The 9,594-nt window shown below is 35.1% G+C and overlaps 1 pseudogene; it reads left to right on the forward strand.

Moving 5' to 3' along the window:
* The first annotated feature begins 2,674 nt into the window (after positions 1-2,674).
* On the forward strand, positions 2,675-9,594 carry LOC127876570 (heat shock 70 kDa protein 12A-like; annotated as a pseudogene).

The following is a 9,594-nucleotide window of genomic DNA, read 5'->3' on the forward strand; positions in this document are numbered from 1 at the left end:
CGATTTTAGTATTATTATGATGATGAGATCCATACAGTTTATAATATATGCATACGTAAGTGTTTTGAACTGAACTGTTTACAATCATTTGGCATTAAACTTAAACACCTTTAAAAAGTCGTTAAAGCAATTAGATAAATGGTGCGTAGCGTAATACTTTGTGAAAAACCGATATCAGATCAGCGTGTTATCTGTTTTAATACACATTGTATATGTAACTAAAATGTAATTTAATGGTGCCTTTTCACAGATTTTGGCATGTTTTCAAGTTTTTCATAATATGCTTTATATTGATAATTGTAAACATTTGATCTAAAAATCTCCAGTAAAAAATCAAGAATGAAATTAAAAAATAGAAAAAAGGTAACCCTCAGAAGGGCTCGAACCACTGACCCCTGGAGTACAGGAGTAATAAGCCTACCGCCTAGACCACTCGGCCATTCTTCCAGATGTTATATTGGATGTATTTTATGATTCATATAAACAATCCTCGAAAGTATTAATTCGTTTCGCTTTGCAACGCTTTATAATTTTCAGGTGTTTAAATCGTCAAAAGATGCATATAATTGCTATTTTATCGCATGGTAAATGTTCAGTATTACTGTTTCCTCAAAAATATCATAACTAAAACGAAAATTGCGAATCTGAAACAACTTTTTTTCAATTTTGTCTATTTACTCAAACGTGAAAAGGGCCCTTTAAATATTTATACCAGGACATAATAGATACCAGGGCATAATAGATCGCATAAACCTGTTCAGAGTAATGACCCTTGAATAATAAAAAGGCATGATACCACCTTTTCGCTTTGTACCTCAATTAGCTTTAATCGTATTATATTAAATTAAATTTGGTGACAATTGTTATGGCTTAATTTTTCGACCAACATCGCTTCAATCATTTATGGCCATAGAATTATTCCAAATTTGCCAAATTAATGTTGTATGCTCTCTCATAGTTTGTTTCAGGCTAATAACTTTGAAACTTATATAAATTAAGATTTAATTGATACCTAGCTTGCAATCGAACTTTTGGTCGAAAAATCAAGGTCAAGGTAACTTATAAGATAAATGGTGTTAGCTCAATAACTTTCGTCCGAGGTATTGCTTTGAAAGTGTGTGCGTAGATAAGGTAAATAGAATTAGCTGGAGAATTTATTTTGAGAAGGTCGAATCTGAATGCCAAGGCCATTTTAGTAAATAGGGAAAATTGTTTCGACATAACAACTTTTGTTTGGGTCTTTGCTTAACACGAAAGTTGTGTTGTAGGTTACTTACCTGCAGACCTAACTTGGAATTGTATTTGGTCACGGTCACTGTTACTTATATAGAAAAACAGTTTCAACTCATTAACGTGACTTTTAATGGATGTACTACACTGATATTTTGTAAGTAGGTTTCATCATCATCATCATCATCATCATCACCATTATTATCATCATCATCATCATCATCATCATCATCATCATCATCATCATCATCATCACCACCACCACCACCATCATCATCATCATCATCACCACCACCACCACCACCACCATCATCATCATCATCATCACCATCATCTTCGTCTTCTTTTCCTTCTTGTTCTTCTTGTTCTTGTTCTTCGTTTTCGTCTTCTTTTTCTTTATTCCCTTTACCGGTCTGGCTGTTGGGGGAAAATAGACGACACAGAGATCCTCCGCCAGTCAGCAATGTTGCTATGGGCTGATGGGAGTGGCTCATCCATGGGGACAGACGCCCACTCTTTCACAGAGTTTCAAATTCGTGCCTGGTGACGTGTCCAAACAAAGCCTGTTTTCGTCGTTCGACGGTCGCCAGGAGGGGTTCTTGTGGCAACCAATTACTGCTGTCATGTTCCGGATGTACTCGTTGGTTTTGTTCTCTATGTAGGAGTTGCGGAATATCCGGACTCGAAGGCCTGTATCATGCGTTCTTTGTCCACGTGGTGCGTTAAGGTATCGCAGTCGTACAATAGGTTGGAGACTTCGAGGGGCTTGTAGAGCCTGTACTTGGTGGGCAAGCTGATGGAGCTGATTGACAACCATCTGTTTATTTTGGCAATCTTTGTGCTGTACAGTATGTCATTCTTGTGATCCTCATGGCAAGTCTAATCAGACCTCAGCGATACTGGTAATTGAAGCTGGTCACTTTTCAGCTTCTCGTCCTTCATTGTGATGTCTGCACTTATGATGTTCGTGCTGTTTACCATGATCTCCGACTTACCCGTGCTGGTCTCCAATCCGTAAGCTCCTGCTCTTCCTTATAGTCTATGTGTTAGGTCAAGAAGCCCTATGCTGGTTCCACCCATGATGTCATCTGCCAATCTCAAGTTGGAAATCGATCTGCCACCGACGAAGATGGAGGTGTGATGGTCTTGGATGGTGTAATCATTATTTTCTCAAGAAAAAGGTAAAACAGGACGGGGAAAGCAAATATCAATGACGGACACCTACTAATGTCCTACAAAAGTCAGTTGATAAGTACTACGCTGACTGCAGACGTTTCCGTAGAGTTCTTGGTTGATTTACTCAACCTCTTCATCAATGTGGAATCCTCTCAAAACCTGCCATTGGCCATCATGCCACACGCGGTCGAACGCTTTATTATAGTCGATGAAGTTGTTAAAGAGCTGATGTTTGTTTTGCATGTGTTTCCAAATATTGACTCTTAAGTTGAAAGTACGTTCCACTGTGCAACGTCCGGCTCTTTATCCACGGGACGTTGTCAAATTCCGATTTTCCTTTTGTGAAATGTGTACAAAGTGAATCAATTGCATTATATAAATGCATGCTGCTTTAAATGTTGCTAGTTGTGTACAACGAAATAATCGGGACACATTGATATGGGTGTATCGATAAAGTGCGCAACTTTCAGCACCAGGTATTACTGATTAACTCACTGTGTAAACATCGAAATGTTATGTTAGGGAAAGGTAGCATTAGTAAAGAGTTATCTTGTTCAACAAGGTAAATGTGTTAACTTTCCATGTAACTTACAACTACCTTTACAAAAAGTGGATTTAAGTTTTTATCTTACTAATACCTGTACGAGCCATGATTAACACAAGCACGTGTGTATTAATACATTTAAAAAATATATTATCTATATTTATATAGTATGTGCATTATACAACTAAGAGAAATTGGCGTCAATGTTACGAATCGTCAACAAATTTATTATTCGCTTAAACCATAAAAAAGCACACTTGTTATTACGGAGATCTTGTGTGTGTTTTTCAGACTATTTATCGTCACTATGGACAAGATGACAACAATAAACGCAAAACATAATATGATTATGGTAGCGGCCATTGATTTTGGGACAACCTACAGTGGGTATGCATTCTCTCTTAAAAGTGACTACGATACAGATCCAACAAAGATTTTTCTCAATCAAGGCTGGATTGCTGGAGGTGCGTCGATTTGCACATATAAAGGTAACTATTGTGGATGTCATAGACATTGATAATAGCAATTTTTAAATAGTTAACCCTTAGGAGAAGGAAATAATGTTGTAATTCTATTGTTTTCTTCTCATGTTAAGATTTGAAGGAACGTGTTTTATACCATTTAATTGAAAAATGTGTAGCCACAATGAGCTGTATGAAAATTTATCTATAACATATGATTATGTTGGTCGTCTTAAACTTATATTGACTACGTGTTGGACTGATCATTCGACCATTTTTCATTTTTATAAAAAAAATTATAAATAAGAGTGACACCACCCGGAAACGCACTTGTCTTCGGTTGTTTTCAAGGTTGTTCTATGGTTTTCTTTCAAAGTAACGCATAGCCAAAATAGATGTCGCCAAAAACGATGGTCGCTACAATAATTGTATTTGTGTTTGCGCTTGCCGTTGCGGTTATTGTGACGGTATATGGTGTCAAAAACAATGTTGTTTATGTATTTTTATATCTTCAAATGCAGTTAAAGCATTAAACACAATGCAAAACAATTAAAAACTACATTCAAAATGAAGTCACATTTGTAATGAAAATCATAAATGATTTTCCTAAATGTTACTTGCATGAAGTAAAGTTATGCAAGAACCTAGCAGACATATTTCTTGTGGTTAACGTAAATTCGGTGAACGTTCCGATCAGTTTGTGGCGTAACTCGTAATCACAACACAATTACTCCGAACGACAACCCAATATCACAATTCAGACCAAAGTCTTTTATAAAGTTAATTCTTATTTAATTTTGTGGAATTATTATTATTATAAGATGTTAATGAATTTGTATACAAAATTTCCAAATAATATAATTTCAAAGTCCTACACAACAATCGTTAGTTTCAATTTTATGAATTCAGCAGTATGTCTAAATGTTCTGATAGGAGCTAATTTAAAAATGCGCTGAACTGAAGTACATTAAACATGGCCCTTTTTATAGTTAAAACCACAATTCTACGTTGCAACTAAATATAATAATTTGCGGCCTACTACAGATTTATAATATCCTGTTATAAATATTATTATATTATTACATAAAAACTGTCATTTTCGTGGTCGAAGTCAAACTTATATACACAACTAATGTCGATTTCCCAACTTATATATATTAGTATATGAAGATTGCCGTCATCTTGATCGTTATTATATATAGATGAATACATGTTTGGTGACTTTAACAGGTGATTTTAATATTTTATCAATACCTTTAATTACGTTATTTAATACAAGTGAAACTTAACAACTGTGGCTTTCTACTATGGGAAAGTTTATAAATATTATCTAAACTATTCATTAATAAATGAAAGGACCCCTAATTTCGATGTTTATATCAACTATGAAAGGCTTATTTATGCAACCTTAACGGCTATGTTAAGTGAAGTCTAAAATTGTTACATTTTCCCCTGATAGACATCTGTTCACTTTAGCATATGTTTACTTTCGTCATTCAATACTGTCTTATTTATCTTAAATTCTTATGATAGAAAATTGCCTATTATGCTACAAGTTCTTGCGTGAATATCCATGTGTCAAGATTACAAACAGACGACAAATATTGTATATGCAAAAGTATAAATATATATATTCCACCCAAATTTACAGGTTTTAGTGCTATTTATGTAACTGTATTAAAATATGTCAATTTGTCTTTTTAGCCCCTACTGTTGCATTATTTGACAATAATAAGCAGTTTAAAAGTTTCGGGTACGAAGCGGAAGACGCTTACTCGGAACTCGCCCTTGACAACGAACACGAAGACTGGTATTATTTCTCCAGGTTCAAAATGAGGCTCCATTTTGACGAAAAGGTATATATTTTCCGACAAACCATTTATTACTTGTTCCGTATAACAATCGTATTGTTTTACACGTGCAATTGTGAAAGTCAATTATGGCACATTTAATTGCCCAATCTTGGAATGTGAGAACATTTAGACAATTAACTTTAACGATCTTGTCTGAACGATTATAATAAATGAACAATTTAATAGAAAAAATAATATAAGAACTGACTTTATTTATATTGAATTTTGGTAAAAGATAAACACAGCACAGACATTGTTTTGAAAGCTCAAAATATGCGTTATTCAAGCTTAAGAATCCTGATTAAATGTAATATGCAACTTAAATGACTTTCTTATGCGGAGACGTTTCTACTTATAACAGGTTCACAGAGAAATGCAACTTAAAGACGACAAAGGCAAAGAGCTTCCAGCTATTGACGTGTTTGGCAAAGTTATCTGGTATTTGAAGGACCACTTGATGAAAGCGCTGAAAAAGAGAGGCAATGTTGAAAATAAGGATATACACTGGATAATTACTGTGCCCGCTATCTGGACAGACTTTTCCAAACAGTTCATGAGAGAAGCTGCGTACAAAGTGGGCATTGTTTTATCATATTAGCTGTTCGCTTCTCAATTGAATATCCGACCGTGTGGTTGCCTAATGCTTTATAAAATCCACATTTGTTTTCATAATAATTTTTTAAACACACTATTTTTTGAAGTTGGAATAAGCCATTACCATTGGAATAAAATATGTTTGATTTTACATGCACTTTTACTTTTGACAATTATTTATTTCGCAAAATAGGAAGTTTATTCGGCAAATGTCAAAATAATTGCATCATATAAGTTTTCCTTCAAAACTTGATATTACATTGGTTCTTTTTAAATGTCAAAACATTAAACCGTGTCCATGTGAGCATGAACACGGCAACCAAATTGGAGTCACAATGATACAAAATACATTTCACCTTAATATACAAAAGTCACGGTAAAGTTCTTAGTATACTAAAAGTATAGACCTAATATTACACAAAACATCTAGAATATGAAATGATATACATTCCAAGAGTAATGTTTTATTTAAAATTCACAGAATACAGTATTTTTACACAAGTATTGGCAAAATTAGTCCGCTCACTATTACCCGACCTCTCGACAAACTAACATGTGGACTTTCAGAAATGAATTACCTCTTTGCAACCACATTCCAATTATATGCATTCGTTCATAAACCCGTTCCGAATTAACATTTATCTATTGATACTTAAAAAGTAATCCAGTTTAAATTGTTAAAATTCGGTTGTTTAATAACGAGAAAACAACAGTATTTACTACACCGCAAAACAGATATACAATTACAGTAAAACATTATCTTTGAAGTTTTCCAAAATAGTATTAATCCATACCCGGTTGACACATTGCAATCTCATAATTTTAATATATTCTTTCTGTCTATTGAAGGCGGATATTAAAGGTTCCCAGTTAACGATAGCCCTAGAACCGGAAGCTGCATCACTATTTTGTCAGTACCTGTCAACAGAACAAATCCACGGCGAATCTTTTGACGTAGAAAGAACCGGTTCAAAATATATGGTGATTGATCTTGGAGGTATGATCTTTGTTAATTGTTTAAATAGACAACAAATTACAAATAGAGAGCACAGTTGACCGTCGATTAATGTAAAATTTTGAAGAGGATGCCAATAAGTAAAACATTAGAATGGAAGCAACTAAAACGGTCTGGTCACTAATCTAGCTTAACACATGATTGGTCACATTATTATTACTTGCGGGTTCATTTCGTACAATAAATGGTCTTGTAGGTGGTACAGCAGATATTACAGTACACGAGAGACAGAACGATGGACAGTTAAAAGAGCTGTGCAAGGCAAGCGGGGGAGCTTGGGGTGGAACCAAGGTGGATGAGGAATTTAAGAAAATGCTTATCAAGCTTTTTGGTGGACCCGTTTTTAACAAGTTTTGCCATGACAATCGAGCGGACTATCTGTTCTTAATGCGCGAGCTAGAAACGAAAAAACGAACGATTAAGCCAGCAACATCCAGAAAAATAATGATGAACGGTAATACGCTTGACATAAGTAGTAACGGTCTTATCAAATAATTCATGTTACCTGTTTTACTTGGTATTGGTGCGTACAACATAATGCATACATATTTATTGTTGGTAATGTTCTTCAATAGTTTTAATATTGCAAAATGAGGTATTGCTTTTCTGGCATGGATCGGAAGAAAAATGGTTTAATTAAAACTCAGGGGTCGTCGTGCTACATACCTTCCATCAAATGTCTTGTGATGTGGTTTATTTAATAAATGCAATGTCTCAATTACAATATTGTGCTTCTACGAAGGTCTGTCAGAATAACGCCTTTGTGCTACTCCAAAGTTCTTTATAAGCTAAAATGTACAATTATGTTATTTGACGCGTTTGAACGAAAGTGTTTTATTGTTTCTTTATGATGTATCATATATATTTGTTTACCAAAACGGTATGTGTAAACCATGGCTGTGCAAGCCTCTTATATTCAGCTGTTAAATGTGCTACATAAGCGACATATGTTTCAGCTCCCGTAGAGTTAGCAAAGTTGTATACAGAAGAAACAGGGGAATCAACTGAAGATGCTATCAAAGGGTCGTCGTTCGCCGGAAAACTCATTTGGCGTAAAGATAAAATGAGGCTTGATTCTTCGGTTTTTAAAGGTTTCTTTAAAGATTGCATAGACAAAATTGTTCAGCATATTCGCGATTTACTAGGCAAGCCCGAAGTAAAAGAAACAGATCTATTGTTAATGGTCGGTGGATTTTCAGAATCGGAAATGATGCAAGATGCAATAAAGAACGAGTTTAGAAGTTGCAGAGTCTTCATTCCGGACGACGCCGGATTATGCGTAATGAAAGGGGCCGTAATATTTGGTCATCGCCCCGTAGCGATTACGTCCCGGGTATCACGTTACACTTAGGGCGTTAACATATAACCACCGTTCGACCCTAGTTCCCATCCAGAGTCTCACAAAGTAACCGTTGGGGGAGGGAACGGTGTCAAAATGTGTTCAAGCCTTATATTCACGAAGGAAAATCAATAGATGTGGGAAAGGAGAAAGTGCGACGTCATATTACCCTAAATACACACCAGACGGAAATGCTGCTCAATATTTACGCGTCTCCAAAGAAAACGCCGCAATTTGTTGACGAATCGGAAGTGGAGTATCTTGGACAAGTCACAATCCAGCTTCCAGACAGCGATGAGCTGATTAAGGTCGAAGTGAAGATGATATTCGGCGAGACGGAACTTCGCGTGGAGGCAAAGGAAAATTATAAGACATATGCCTCCTCTTTTGACTTCCTCTGAATCGCTATGTCCTTAGATTCCTTCTGTTTAAGTCTGGTATGTGTTTTATATAATGCACCGTGACAAAATAGCTTGAACTGCGTTATAACTGCTAAGAAGAATCATGCTATACTTGGAACTTTAGATAGACACTTACCAGAGATTACTTTTTTGTTTGTTTAATATTAATTTGTTATGCTGCCTTTTGAAATGATAACTTACTCACGCGCCCTGAAAGAGATCATTATATTTAAATGTACATACAGCGAACTTTCCGTTTGAGTATCAGCAACAACAAAAATTATTGGGCTCAGATAATGGGACTGTGCTAACACAAACAGTACTTGAATGTTTCTGGATTTCATTAAGTGAAGTTTCTTCGTGCCCTTTTAATGGTGCATTACCTACTTGGAAGATAAAAGATTGCCTGACAATTGCCTGCCAAAAGCAGGTTATATATATGTATATTATACATCACTTCTAAGAATTCACGATTTCATCGATAAATGCTTTAGTTCCAACACAAGTGTAATAAAAATATCTCTTTAATGTGAATTAACAATTCTTACATTGACTGCTTAAGAATAACCCTAATACTCATCTCTCCACGTTTCACTGGCCTCACTCCAAACTTGTAAATGCTTATCAGTTTTCAAATGTATCATACATTCATCAGGTCATTCAATATTTCTGCAATCTTCATCATTGTAAAATTGAACTAAGTCCTACATAAATGTTTTGTCAATATGTTGACAGATGTGATATTTACCTGTTATCTTAACTACCAGTGTTAATAATGACTATGCACAGTTTTAATCGTGAATTACTTTACTAGCTTGATAATGCCTACATTCGACAACTTTAAATGCCTGCCGCCATTACGCACCAAGACATACGTGATAAAGGCGTTTAAATATGGTTGTTAACGTATATTTAAATCGTTGTGTTCTACTTTCGTTACCATTTATGACTGTAAACTATACATTAAATGACCATATCTTC

Source organism: Dreissena polymorpha, chromosome 4, assembly GCF_020536995.1.
Source record: "Dreissena polymorpha isolate Duluth1 chromosome 4, UMN_Dpol_1.0, whole genome shotgun sequence".
NCBI lineage: Eukaryota > Metazoa > Mollusca > Bivalvia > Myida > Dreissenidae > Dreissena > Dreissena polymorpha.